This window comes from Dasypus novemcinctus, chromosome 1 (assembly GCF_030445035.2).
Source record: "Dasypus novemcinctus isolate mDasNov1 chromosome 1, mDasNov1.1.hap2, whole genome shotgun sequence".
Classification (NCBI taxonomy): Eukaryota; Metazoa; Chordata; class Mammalia; order Cingulata; family Dasypodidae; genus Dasypus; species Dasypus novemcinctus.
Genome location: NC_080673.1, coordinates 137083843 through 137097620, shown reverse-complemented (window position 1 = coordinate 137097620; position 13778 = coordinate 137083843). Strand labels below are relative to the sequence as shown.

General features: G+C 42.6%; 1 pseudogene; it reads left to right on the top strand.

Moving 5' to 3' along the window:
* The first annotated feature begins 6559 nt into the window (after positions 1–6559).
* On the top strand, positions 6560–7130 carry LOC131279776 (omega-amidase NIT2 pseudogene; annotated as a pseudogene).
* Positions 7131–13778: the final 6648 nt, after the last annotated feature.

The window sequence follows — 13778 nt, the reverse complement described above, 5'->3', positions numbered from 1 at the left end:
GAAATACTAGCCTATAGTATCTGGCATAGATAAAAAAAAAAAAAAAAAAAAGAAAACACACACACACAATGATTAAATGGTTTATTTCTTAGTTTCAGTGACATTCATTTAATAGATAGCCATTGTTACAAATTGCCATATCAACACTTGAATAAAATAAGACAAATCATTACCTTCATAATTAGCAAAGTGGTATGCTATATAAGTTGTCTTAATAGATGGGAAAATATACAATCCCTTTCCTTATCTATAAAAGGGGAAAATGATAAAGACAAATGAGATTACGTGGCTAAGAGTCTTTATAAAAGAGTCTGTAGGTCATCACAGGGGTCATGCTTATGCAGGCCTCAGCAATATCCTAGAGACAGCCAAAGTGGTACAACCCCAGGTACTGGTGCTCCTGAGGGCTATGGAGACACACAGGTTCTAAGGTCAGGGCAGTTGGCTCTGGAGTTTGGTGCCTTGTCAATGGGCCCTGCTTTGGAATTTGTGTTCCTGAGTTTGATGGATTTGAACTGAGATGTGACCTTTCTACACATGCCTCTTCTGTCACTTTTACTGAACCTGTGGTTGGTGCTGGGGTTGGTGTGTTCTCAGGAGACTTGACTCTCTCGACTGTCTGTGTGCCAGCTGGGCCCTGGGCCTCAGCAGATTTGCAACTCCTACTCTCTGGTTCATTGGACTTATCCAGGTCAGCTAACAGGAGGTGAAGATGGTCAACCACCACACCAGGGAACTGAGAGTGCTTACAACTCCAAGCAGGAGAATCACATCCATCAACCATTTGGGATCTAAGTCCTTTCGATATAGAGGTAGAGTGGACATCACTATCCCAGGGTCCACAGGATGGAGGAATAAAATACGGACTAGAATGGACTTACTGGTATTCTACTATGGAACTGTTGTGACTAGTAATGGAAGAAATTGTAGCATTGATCTGGAGAAGGTGGCCGTGGTAGTTGCTGAGGGCAGGGAGAAGGAAGAAGTGTGATGTGGGGGTATTTTCAGGACTTGGAGTTCTCCTGAATGGTGTTGCAGGGACGAAATCTGGACTTACATATCCTGCCATAACCCACTGAATGTGCTGGGGTAGAGTGTAAACTACAATGTAAACTATAATCCATGTGGTGCAGCAGTGCTTCAAAATGTATTCACCAAATCCCATTGCCCCACAGTTACACTGATTCCATCTATTTAATACCTCTTTCCTCCTCCCCTCAGGGCCCACATGACAATCAATCTTCATTGCTTGAAGGACCATATTCAGAGACACTTGCAACAATGTTGAGGACTTGACATAGCTGACTGCCCTAACCCATTGGGTGCCACCAATTCTCTTGAGAGATACAATTCCCTCTGTTTGAGAACATCAGTTGTCGCAGTGTGGGCTCGCCCGGAGGGCCACTGCAGGGGCGGTGTGGGCTCGGGCGGAGGGCTGCAACACATGGAGGGGCCTTCCGAGAAGGCGCTCCGGGGCGGCAAGGTGCGGAGGATGCACTGTAGGAAGAAGACTACCGAAGAGACCAGGATCTGTGCGCAAGTCTGATTTATTCAGGAAGTACAGCGGTTAATATAGGGCGAAGATGGGGGAGGGGCAGGGGGCGTGGCCAGGGGGCGACAGATGGCTGATAGGTTCATGCAGGTGTGCATCACTGGTTGCGGGCAGAAGACGGGGTAGCCAGGGTTCTCTGCGGCAGCGAGGTGGGGCTGTCATGGCGCGGTGGTGGCCCTCGGGGGAGAGACGGGGTTAGGCCACCGAGGGGGAAGCGGGTGCAGCTGGGCAGAGGGGCGGGCAGTACGCTCGAACCCCAAGCGGAGGGCCTTAACACCCGTTCCCGCCACCCGGGTCCAACTCGCACCGGCGCCTGGAGACGAGCCGACACTTGCTGTCGCCGCGCTCCCACACGGTGCCACCCTACAATCAGTCCTCCCTAGGATGTGGGTATACCTTCGCTCTCATTGTATGGGTCTCCAACCAATGATATAACCCATTATAACAAAATGAACACTCACACACTCCCTAGAAGCTTGCCCTGTGTCAGATACCCCCCTTAAGCATCTTAAACAGGTAACCTTCCATATTATGTTTTCTAAAGGGTTTTCTCTACATTATAATTTCAACCACATACCTGACAATCTCCTATGTTCAAATGTTCACCCCTCCCTCCCCCCAATTTCTTAGGCCATATGACCCATCCTCCCATCCCTAGCCCCCCTCAAGCAAATGAATGTACCACAATGATGAAAGAGGTTGTTGATGTGGGAGGAGTCAAGGGGATGGGATGTGGGATATGTGGGAACCTCTTGTATTTTTTAATGTAACATTTTTTGTGATCTATGTATCTTTAAAAAAAACAATAAAAAAATAAAGGCTCAAAAAACCTGGGAAGCCAACAATAAATAAATAAAATAAAACTGATATTTGATCCAAGTAACTAGTGAGAATAATAGAAATTTTACTGAAAGTCATGAAATTACATGGATCCTTACCACTTTTTTTGAGTTACCAGTCAATAAAACAAAATTAATGATATATGTATACATATTGGAAATTTGAGAACATGTTTTCAGCATATTTTGTTCTATATCTGACTGTGGAATCTTAGAGAGTTATCTAAAGTTTTAAATGAAACACTAGAGAAATTTAAGAAGCTTATTAGTTGTAAAATTATTATGAAGTATCAATAACTCTTCTAGTAGATATAAAGGGTTAAAATTCCCAAATTAATAGAAGAAATAATTTTTTAAAGAAATCACTTTTATTGATACTTTATCAATCACTTTATCAAAAGTGTACAATCAATATTATTTGGTACAATCACTTAGTTATGCATTCATCACTTCAATCATTATTAAAACATTTTCACTATGTTGTCCTCCACCTCCTGCTTCATGACAGCATGCAGGTTCCCAAGCTCCAGGGTGCTGAGCCAATCCTGTGTCTCCATGATCTTGTGCAGAGATGACCAGGCTCTGCCTCTTCACGTAGTGGGTCAACAGCCACCGAGCTGTCTCCCTGGCCTCTGCACAGAGTGAGCTATTATGTCAATAATAATAATAGTAAACAACAGTCAAACAACCAAACAAGAAAATTCCTCAACTCTCAGTCTCTTCGTTTCCCCTGCTATATATAGCTGCTAATTCTGACTCTTCTTGCACAATTATGTATTTGTTTATTGCACAGTTTTATTGAGATATACTCACATACTATATGATCCAACCTAAGTATGTAATCAATGGTTTTCTTTTTAGCTGTTAAAAAAGTCCTCTGTTATACAATTGTAAAATATGTAGAAGAATAGGTTGAAAGAAATTACAAATTTTAAGAGTACAAGACCAGGTTTAATATAATCAATTATAAAAAAGAGCATAGCAAAAATTATAAATGTAAATAATAATTAAAATATACTGGGAATTAATTACAACATAAATCTAAAATTCATATGAAAGCAATTATCATAATCTCTAAGAATGAAATAAATTATTGGTTTAGATATTTAACTTCCATTTAGGTCATAATTTTTTTCTAGATAATCAAATCCCTATTTGGAATTTTTCATATCTTATTGGAATGAATTACAGCAGTAACAAATTGCAATGTATAATTTCATTAGGCAGAAAAATTCAAAATCTTGTTCAACAGCAGTCATGTTGAGTCATTATTGACCCAGATAGATTATTTAATCAAAGTATACGAATAAGAAGAGTTAAGAAAATGAAGTATCCAAAAATATGTCACTTTTTCAGTTCTCCTCCATTAAGAGCAAGTGTTTATTTTGTATGAAAAAAAATTACAGATTACTGATCATAGGAAAAATTTGCCAGCTTCACTGAGCAGTTATTGTTCATATACTATAATATTATTTTACCATTACCTGGTCTACTCCAGCTCTTTTTTGGTTAATATTTGTATGGAATACCTTTTTTCCAACTTTTCACTTTTAATCTGGTTGTGTCCTTATGTGTGAGGTGGGTCTCTTGTAGACAATATATAGAGAGCTCATATTTTTTTAAATCCATTCTATCAGTCTTTGTCTTTTGATTTGGGAGTTCAATCCATTAACATTTGGTGTTATTATTGTAAAGGAATTACTTCATCCATTTTCTCCTTCAGCTCTCTGCTATTATATCATTCTATTGTCTGTCTTCTTATCCTTTAGTTTACCCTTCCTAATAATCTTCATTTCTAAACTCTTCTCCATATCCCTCACCCTTGTTTTTTCCTTTCAGGCTGCAACACCCCCTTTCTTATCTGTTGCAAATCTTGTCTTTTAATAACATATTCTATCAGTTTTTATTTGTCTGTAAAGACTTTGCACTCATCCTCATTTTTGAAGGACAGCTTTGCTGGATACAGAAATCTTGGCTGACAGTTTTTCTCTTTCAGTACCATAAATATATCATACCAGTCTCTTCTCTCCCCCTGGTTTCTGATAAGAGGTTGGCACTTAACTTAATGAGGTTCCCTTGTATGTGATACTTTGCTTCTTTCTTGCTGCTTTCAGAATCCTCTCTTTATCTCTAATATTTGTCATTCTGAACAGTAGGTGTCTCGGTGTAGTTCTGTTCAGATTTATTCTACTTGGGGTACACTGTCCTTCTTGGATATTGATATTGATGTTCTTCATAAGGGTTGGGAAGGTTTTGGTCATTATTTCCACAAATATTCTTTCTGTTTCTTTTCCATTCTATTCTTCCTCTTGTACAAATAATGCTAACGTTTATGCATTTTGCATTGTCATTCAATTCCCTGAGACTTTGTTCCACTTTTCACATTCTCTTCTATTTCTGTTCTATCTTTTCCAGTACAGGCATTCTGTCTTCAAAATCATTAATTCTGCCTTCAAACAATTCAAATCTGCTCTTATGTGGCTCTAATGTATTTTTAATCTCATCTGCCATGTCTTTAATTCCCATAATGTCTGTTATTTTTCTTTGCAGGCTTTCATATTGTTCTTTATGCTTTCCCAGTATTTTCTTAATATACTTTATTTCTTTAGTCATATTTTCTTTAATTTCTTTAAGGCATTTAAGAGGGTTGTGTGATTAGCACTGACTAATTGTGTTAAATGCTGTATCTCTTCAGGATATTTGGCTTGTTCTTTTGACTGGGCCATCTCTTCCCGTTTCCTAGTATGGCTGTTAGTTTTTGTTGTTGTTGATGTCAAGGCATCTGAATATGTTTCTGTGTCTGCTTTCCTGTGTTCCTGTGTTGAATCTCCAGATTCAAGATTCAAAGAGGGATTTTCTGGCTGAATTCACTGATGATAAGCAGCCTGACGTTCCTTCCCCTTTCCCTTGAAATAGCTGACAGGTGGGAAGATGTCCGTTCCCTTCTCAGTCAGCTGCAGTGAGCCAGGGGTTTTAACCCCAGTTTAATATCTTGGAGGTGGAGAGGAGAGACATTCCTGGCAGTCACAGAGTTCAGGTAACTCTCGTTTGTCATTTTGGCTACTTATCTCTCTGACCCTCACCCTCCTGGGATTTATATAGCATTGTCCTGGTCTACTGATCCACAAAGCATGTCCCTCAGACATCTTTTGGCTCTTCATTGTTTTTTATGAGCACAATAGGCCCTACCAGTTAATCTGTTGCCATCTTCCCATCCTACTCAAAAGAAAAACTTTAGTTTTATACTTTAAAGACACAGCTAATACTCTTTAAAATACATTTAAACATAAATGGGAATGGATTATATGAAAAGAAATTCCTGTGAGAGCAGTATAAAAGAAGAATTAAACACATGGTGGGAGAATGCTTTCTATTTGAAATGAAGGGGTTTCAAAGAAAAAGTGTCAAATATTGTTAAATAGGTCTATAAATTTGACATTTTATCTGAAATCATTGAAAGCCTTTGCTGAAAAAATAATGTTGAAATACAAAAGGAATAATTCATAAAGACCCTGAAAATTGGAGGAGGAGGTTGGGAGACATGTAAGTAGGAAAGGGTTGTAGGAAAGATGCACTTTCAAATTGATTTGTATTTGTACTTCAATACCACTGAGAGCAATGGTATAAAACACAGCTCAGAGCTTGAACTCCAGATATTTCTGTTATTAGAGAAAAACCTCTAATATATTTTATTATATGAGGAAACTAAACTCTATCTTAGGTTATGTAATAGGGTCTATTTGTATTAATTAAAAAGTATAGCCATATTTTCCCTTATGGCAAACTGGAACACTTAATATCCTGCGCAAAATATAAAAGGCACCTTTAAAACTATTGTGACATGGCAATAAAATATAAATGAGTGTATTCCCAAAAGAAAGGAAAAACTGGAATTCAGAGGTGTATACTTCTATCAAAACTTAACCAGTTTCTTTGAGGATGTACAGGATGTAGCAGGTGCAGGGAATAGTAAAGTCTAAAGGCTTGTCTGAGGCCCATCTTTTTCTTACCACCATAGTCATGTAATGCTGGAATCCCAGGATCGACTCTCTAAGTTACCAATGAATTCCATTACACAAAGTTTGGTCCCTCCTCTAGCCATGCCACAGCAGTCAAGCCTTGAGGTCTCTGATCAACATGCTCTGCAGATGGTACTCCTGTGAGAGGCATGTCCACTTATCACTTGGCCCTCTTCCAGCTTCAAGATTCTTCCATGAGTCAGATGAACTCAATGGAGCTTGTGGCCTGGTTAGAGGTGCTGTAATTCAGGGAGACAAAATACTTTCTCAGCCCGAAGAGGATCCTGGGAAATTATATAACACCGGTGCTGTGTGTAGACCTGATTGAAATTTACTGGTAAAGTACCAAATGATTCATCTTTTTGACGTTGATGTTCCTAGGAGAATTAATTTTCAAGAATCTCAGACATTGAATCCTGGTGATAGTTTCTCCACATTTAATACTCCTTACTGCAGAGAGGACTTGGGTATCTGCTAGACAACCATTTTGCAGAGCTTGTGCAAATCTATGCACAGAGGCTTCCAGTTGTTGGTTTATACTGGAACTTTAAATTTGACCACTGAACCTGCCCCCTGGATGCTGCTTCAGTGAGGACAGGCTGTTGATAGTCAAGTGTGTGTGGCCATGACATCTCCAGCCCGGGATGACCAAGCCTCCTATGTTACTGGGGACACAGTATGTTGCAAGTTCACACTTGCTACCGTTTTGCACCAGACTGAGGCATTCCCCAGGCTGATGGGCTCGAACTAGTTGGCCCTGGGGGAGTGAGGATGGATACAGAGACTATGCACACTCCAGAGACAGGGTTCTGGACCAAGTCTAACTTTATTATGTAGGAACAGCAATTTATAGTTTAGGGCAATAGGGAAGGGGGGGAAGGCAGTATTTGGTTGGTGGGGGTGAATATACGCCCAAACAAGGAGAGGGTAAGCTATGGGGGACAGTTAGGTTGATCACATAGGCTGAGCTTTTTCACGCCATATTGCCTGATTGGTGGGGATCAAACAAAGGGAGAGGGGCTCAGAGAGGAGAAAGATGTGGTGTAGCTGGACAGGGCTTGGTCACCATTCTGTCTGGCTTCGTGGTCAGCGGCAATTTTGTTTAGCTGTGTGGTTGCCTTAGACAGCGTGTCGGCAACTGATAAGCTATGCCTTGTTGGCTGTGCACAGGGTGCTCTTGGGCACTTTTATTCCTCCTACAATCCCTCCTTTTTTATATTTTTAAAGAAAGGGGCTCATGAGTAGAGACTTGCAGTGACTATGCCTGTCTTAGGTTGCCTTCCTCTGAAGGTCTTACCTGTCATTGGCTGCCAGCCAAGCTCTTAGAAGGAGGAGGCCCAGTGTGTACTTTTAGTATGTTTGTTACACGACCCGATTGATGATGACTGGTTGTTTTTATGGCAACCTGGGTTGATTAGGGGCTTGTTGGCATGGGTTGTGGCAGGTTAAAAATTGGTTTGAGCTTCAGTTTGTGGTAACAGCTGATATGGCAGATGCTGCAATTGAAAAAAGGTTAGTAGGAAGATACTTTGTATTTGTTTCTTAATGAATTTCATGATACAAGGAGCTAGAAGTAAGAAAAAGAAGATGGTTAAGAGGTGGATAATGAGAGAGGCCATCCAAGCTAAGAGTGGAGAGCTGAACCAGGAAAGAAGAGTGTTTTGGTTTTGGTTTTTATTGGACAGTTTGATACGTAAGTTGTGTAAGGTTTGTAGGTTTTGTTTTATGACTGCAGACTCATTTACGTAGAAACAGCATTCTTCTTTTAAGAAGAGGCATGTGCCACCTTTCTCTGCTGTCAGCAGATCTAGGGCATGACAGTTTTGAAGGGCTATTCGGGGTAGTAAAGTAAGCTGTCTTTGGAGAACTTCTAGGGATTGTGCGGTGTCTTCAATAGTGATTTGCAGTGCATCATTAAAGTTGTTAGTGGTGATAACACTATGTCCTAGGGTGCTGCCAGCGATGGCAACAGTAGCGATGGTAAGACTGGCGCCCACTAGAATGGGAGGAAACACTGCTCTCTTAGAGTGGGACTGCGGGAGCAGGTAACTAACCTCGTATTCACTATATAGTGTAAGTTGAGGGACTAAGGCAACTAAGACACAGGGCGTGTTGAACGATGCATTTAAACAGGGAGTGAGGGAGTGGTTGCACCAGAAGTAAAGGCCTTTTGGTGCAAGGTACGGTGCAGCGATGGAGAGGTTGTGCATACATGGGAGAGAGGAAGGGCTAGAGGAAGGAGGGGAGGAGGCGGCAGAGGGGAAAGTAAAGCATGTGATGTTGATGAGGCTGACGTTCCAGGGGGGATGTTGGGCAGTATGGGCTCGGTGCATGAGTTGTTTCCATGAGGGAAAGATGAATTGTAATTGCCAATTGGGACAGCGGCCATAAGGGGGTGGGCATGGGAGGCGCATAAGAAACAGTGGATAAGATTAGGGGATATGTGTGAGTTGTTGAGGAGGGTTATGGTATTGTTAAGGATGTGTAGCCAGGAAAGAGATGTAATAGAAATTGTGGCAGATGGGTGAATAACGCTTTGGAGTTCTTTTTCTGCTTTTGAGATTATCTCTTTTGTTTTTTGTAATGGAGTGGTGTGATTATATAGGGTATAGAGTTGGGCAGTGTTGATGAAGCTGGAGGGAGTGGAGGTATAGGGAGAATAATACAGTGCTCCTCTGACTCCTGAGGCCCACCTGGGGTACCAAGGGTCCGTGATGTGTAGGTAAAAGGAGGTACTATTTGCACAGAATAATCCTTTGGTAAATAGGGTTCCTTGTACCCAGGTGTCAAAATAGATGCAGGAAAAATATGGACAGCCTCCGTAGCTGGCGTCATACCAGTTTTGAGTGCAGTAGTCTTTGGTTTGGGTATGGGGAAAACAGGCATAAGGGTATGTGTTCCATTGTTTCGAGCTGAGCTTAATGGCAGTGGGCCAGATGGGAAAAATAATGGCTTCACCGCAACCTGTAAGGGGGCAAGTGGCGGATCCAATATTTTGACTTACGGTCCATTCAGTGGTGCTTATGGTTTCTCGTATGGTGAACGTCCAAGCGTAGTTGTCAATTTGTATGGTTAGGTGGGGAAGGGGAGGAATAGGAGGGGAAGGAGTAGTAGGGGAGCTACCGTATGAGGAGGACGTAGGCGGCTCCAAGGATGTTGCTGGTTGGACGCACTGGCTAGGAACTCAGGTGGGATGCTCAGCATTTTCTGGAAAGATACAAGCATATCCTCTACCTTGGGTCAGCAATGCATGCGGACCATGCCAGCCATTTGTCAGGGGATCCTTTCATCGTACCAGGGGCAACAGCGTTGGCACATTGCGCAGGCCTCCCCAGTGTATGGCTGCAGGGGAAAGACCTTTTTGATTAAAAGAAAAGTAATTTATAGTTATGAGGACTTTAGTGAGTATTTCTTTAGGGTATCATTATTAGCATTTCCCTCTTGTTGTTTTATAATTTGTTGTTTGAGAGTAGCATGAGCTCATTCAACAATACCTTGTCCTTGAGGGTTATAAGGAATGCCAGTGAAGTGGGTGATCTTCCAAGTGTCACAGAATTGTTGAAAGCCACGGGATGTGTAACATGGGCCATTGTCAGTGTTTAGCTTCCATGGAATGCCCATATGAAGCATGGCTTGCAATAAAGCAGACGTGGTGTGTTTTGTTTTTCCTTCTGTAGAGGCTGTTGCTATTATATAGTGGGAGAAAGTGTCTATAATGACATGCACACATTTTTGTTTTCCAAAGTTGGCTACATGCATAATGTCCATTTGCCATATAGCATTGGGTTTAAGACCTCTAGGGTTTACTCCTTGAGGCTGCAGGGGTCCCAGAGGCAGAAATGGACTGCAGGTGCTACAGACCCATGTGAGGTGTTTGCACTGTTGTTGCGAGAGTGAGGGCAAGAGTGTATGGAGGGAGTGAGCTGACATGTGGAAGCGTGAGTGAAGAGCCCTGGCTTGATCAATGACAGAGGCCGTTAGGATGAGGGCTTTATCTGCTTGGTCATTACCCTGTGTAAGGGGGCCTGGCAGGTCTGTGTGAGAGCGTATGTGTTGGACATACCAGGGATGCTTTCTGTTTCCCTATAACTCTTGGGTGTTGGTGAGCATGGTGTCTAGGAGATTGTTTTTATCATGTAGAATAGCAAGGGGCAGTGCCTTAACAACTTAGGCGGCATAGGCACTGTCAGTAAATATGTTTAGAGGAATATTTTGATGATACAGAAGGGTATGAAATATGGCGCATAATTCCTCTTGTTGCACTGAGCCAGAATGCTTTTCTCACCAAATTTTATCGGGATGGCCTGGTTGTTTTAGAACGGTTGCACTATGAGTTTTGTTGGCATCAGTGAAGACGAGAGGAGCATTAGGAATGGGGGTGAAGGAGGCAAAGGCATATGGCTGGGCGGAAAAGGGCAGAAGAGTAAGGCTGGTAATTAGCCTGTGCCTAGGAAGGTGGTTATCAATTTTCCCAGAGTTATTTTCTATTAGTAATTGCATTTCAATATTATGTTGAATAAGGTGGTCTAATTGTTCTGTAGTGAAGGGCATGATTAGAACATCAAGTTCAGAGCCATATAGGTGCACAGCAGTATGTCTTAGCTTTCTTCCTAACATACATACAGAGAGCGGTAATATGCAGCACTACTTTGCTTAGATGGCTGTATGCAAGATGAACCCAGCACAGGGGATTATTTTGGAAGAGAACACCTGTAGGTGTTCCTTTAGTAGCTAAAACTACAGCTAATAAAGAGAGATGGGGGTCAAACCTGTCGAGCAGTAAGTTGCTCAACTGTAAATTGAATTTTTGAATACATTCAGTGGCAGGGGTATCTAGAATGCGTTTACTGCTGAGTTCAGGGTCACCTTGCAGGAGATCAAAGAGTGGTCTGAGTTCATACGTGGTCATATTAAGGTGTGGATGGATCCAGTTAATATCCCCACAAAGTTTTTGTAATTCAACTAGGGAGGTGATTTCTGGTAGCTGAATGGAAGGTGTTAAAGGTGTTATTTTATCTGTTATATGATATCCCAGAAATTGGAAAGGTGCATATATTTGGACTTTTTCTGGGGCTATCTGTAGCCCTAACTGGGCTAGATTGTGGAGGAGTACCTTGAAACAGGTGTGCAGGTGATCTTGGTCAGGATGAGAGAGTAAGATATCATCCATGTAGTGAATAATTTGGCAGTATTCAGCTAGTGGGTATACTGCATGACGAGTGAAGGATTGGCATATAGTAGGGCTATTTTTCATACCTTGGGGAAGAACTTTCCATTGGAAGTGCTGGGATGGGACAGTGTTGTTAATGGAGGGCACGGTGAAAGCAAAATATGGGCAGTCATCAGGGTGCAAAGGGATAGAAAAGAAACAATCTTTTATACCAATCGCTATGACAAAATTGTCATGACAAATGGCAGAGGGATGCAGGAGGCCAGGCTGTAAGGACCCCCTTTTTTCCATGTGTGCATTCATGGCTCTTAGATCATGGAATAATCTCCACTTGTGTGAGGCTTTTTCTGTATTACAAATATTGGTGAGTTATGGGGGCTAGTAGAGGGTTCTATGTGATCAGAGTCTAATTGTTGTTGAACTAGATCACAAAGGTGAGTAAGTTTATGTCGAGGCAGTGGTCACTGCTCCACCCAGATGGGGCTTTTAGTATCCCATTGGAGTTTTATTGGATCTGGTTTGTTTATAGTCAGTAATGGTGGAGCAGTGGCCTTTAGAACTGGGGGGGCTGGCTGGTAGTTAAAACTGCTCCGAGTTGTTGGAATATATCTCTGCCCCATAAAGTATTTCATAAATTAGGCAGTACTAGCGGTTTAAAGGAATCGGAATGACCCTCTCGGTCTGACCAAGGGGCTGGGTCACGTGACTGTTGAGACGTTGTTAATCCTTCAACCCCTTGCATTATTGGGCCTAGGATTAATGGGCAGGATGGATCAGTATCTTTGGCGCTTAGGACAGAAATATCTGCGCCTGTGTCTATTTGTCTTTTCATTTCTTTCCCATGGACTGATAATGTCAGCCAGGCCTTCTGCTGCATTATAGGGATAGTCCAATAAATGCTAAAAGGGTTGTCATTTGCATTGCTTTCTGATTCTTCTCTTGTTATGCAAAAAGAGTCATTATCATTTCTATAGCCTTTTGAGTCCTCTCTTACTGGCAGGGCTGAGAGGTGCCCCCGAGGGAGTTTAAAGATGGGAGGGGGCGGCCATCAACGTTGGTTTTTGATTTATAATCTCGCCTCCAATGAAACCCTTTTTTGCATCGGGGGCACTTGGTAGGGGGAGCCTGATTGGGGGATTGGGAGTTTTGCTTTGATGGGCAATTACGGGCAAAATGCCCAGGTTGATTACAGTGGAAGCAGTTATTTGGTCGAGTGACAGCATTAATGGACAGGTGTTCTGCCTGTGTTGTGGTGAGAACGGTAGCTGAGCTAGAGCCGACATCCCTGCACACAAGCACCCAATCCTCTGGAGTACCTTTTCTGAGTGGGGCAATAGCTTTACGACATTCTCCATTGGCGCAGTCCCACAGCAAATTAGAAATAAGGACCTTTGCTGCATCGCCGTGAGTGACTTTGTGCTCCACTGCCTCTTTGACTGGACTATAGAAGTCAGTGAAGCATTCATTGGGTTTTTGGACTAATTAAGACATTTGAATGGGTGTACCTTTGGGATTTAGCTTCTGGAAGGCTCTTTGTGCACAAAGCCAGCACTGGACAAAATAGGTTTCATCCTATTTTCAGGGGAGGCAAATAGGCCTTCACCCTTTGAAGCATCTACTGGCACAGGATTTTTTGCAGTTCAATTGCATAGGGCAAGGACTTCTGCTTCATCGTAGTAAAGAGCTTTCCAGGTGATGTAGTCGCCTGGTGGTAGAATAGCTTGGGCTAGATTTTTCCAATCTATAGGACAATTTTGCTGGTAGGATAGATTTTCCAACAGCATTTGGGCATAGGGGCTATTGAGGCCATCTTCTTGGATGGCCTTCCTGAGGCTTGAGATAGTTTTATGATCATGAGGGTACCAGGTGTCAGGGAGCTCAGTACTGTGGTGCTGCTTTACAGGGAAGAGTTGGGGGGCAGAGAGAAATGAGGAAGTGCAGCAGCGTTTCGAGAGGGGGTGGGGGCTTTAGCCTGCAGAGGGGCGGAGCTATCCCGACTGTTGGGAGGAAATGAGGGGGGGCTGGCAAGGGAAAGTATCTAATCCGGGAGGAGCGGGCTCTTTGTTTCTGAGAAAGGTGGGGCTGTGGCTTCTGCTCTCAGAGGCTGACCTGTGGTTCCCGCCCTCAGGGGCTGGGCTTTCCCGCAACCTGTCTGTCTGGTTTGTTAGCAAGTCAGAGCTGTGCTGGACGAGGAGGAG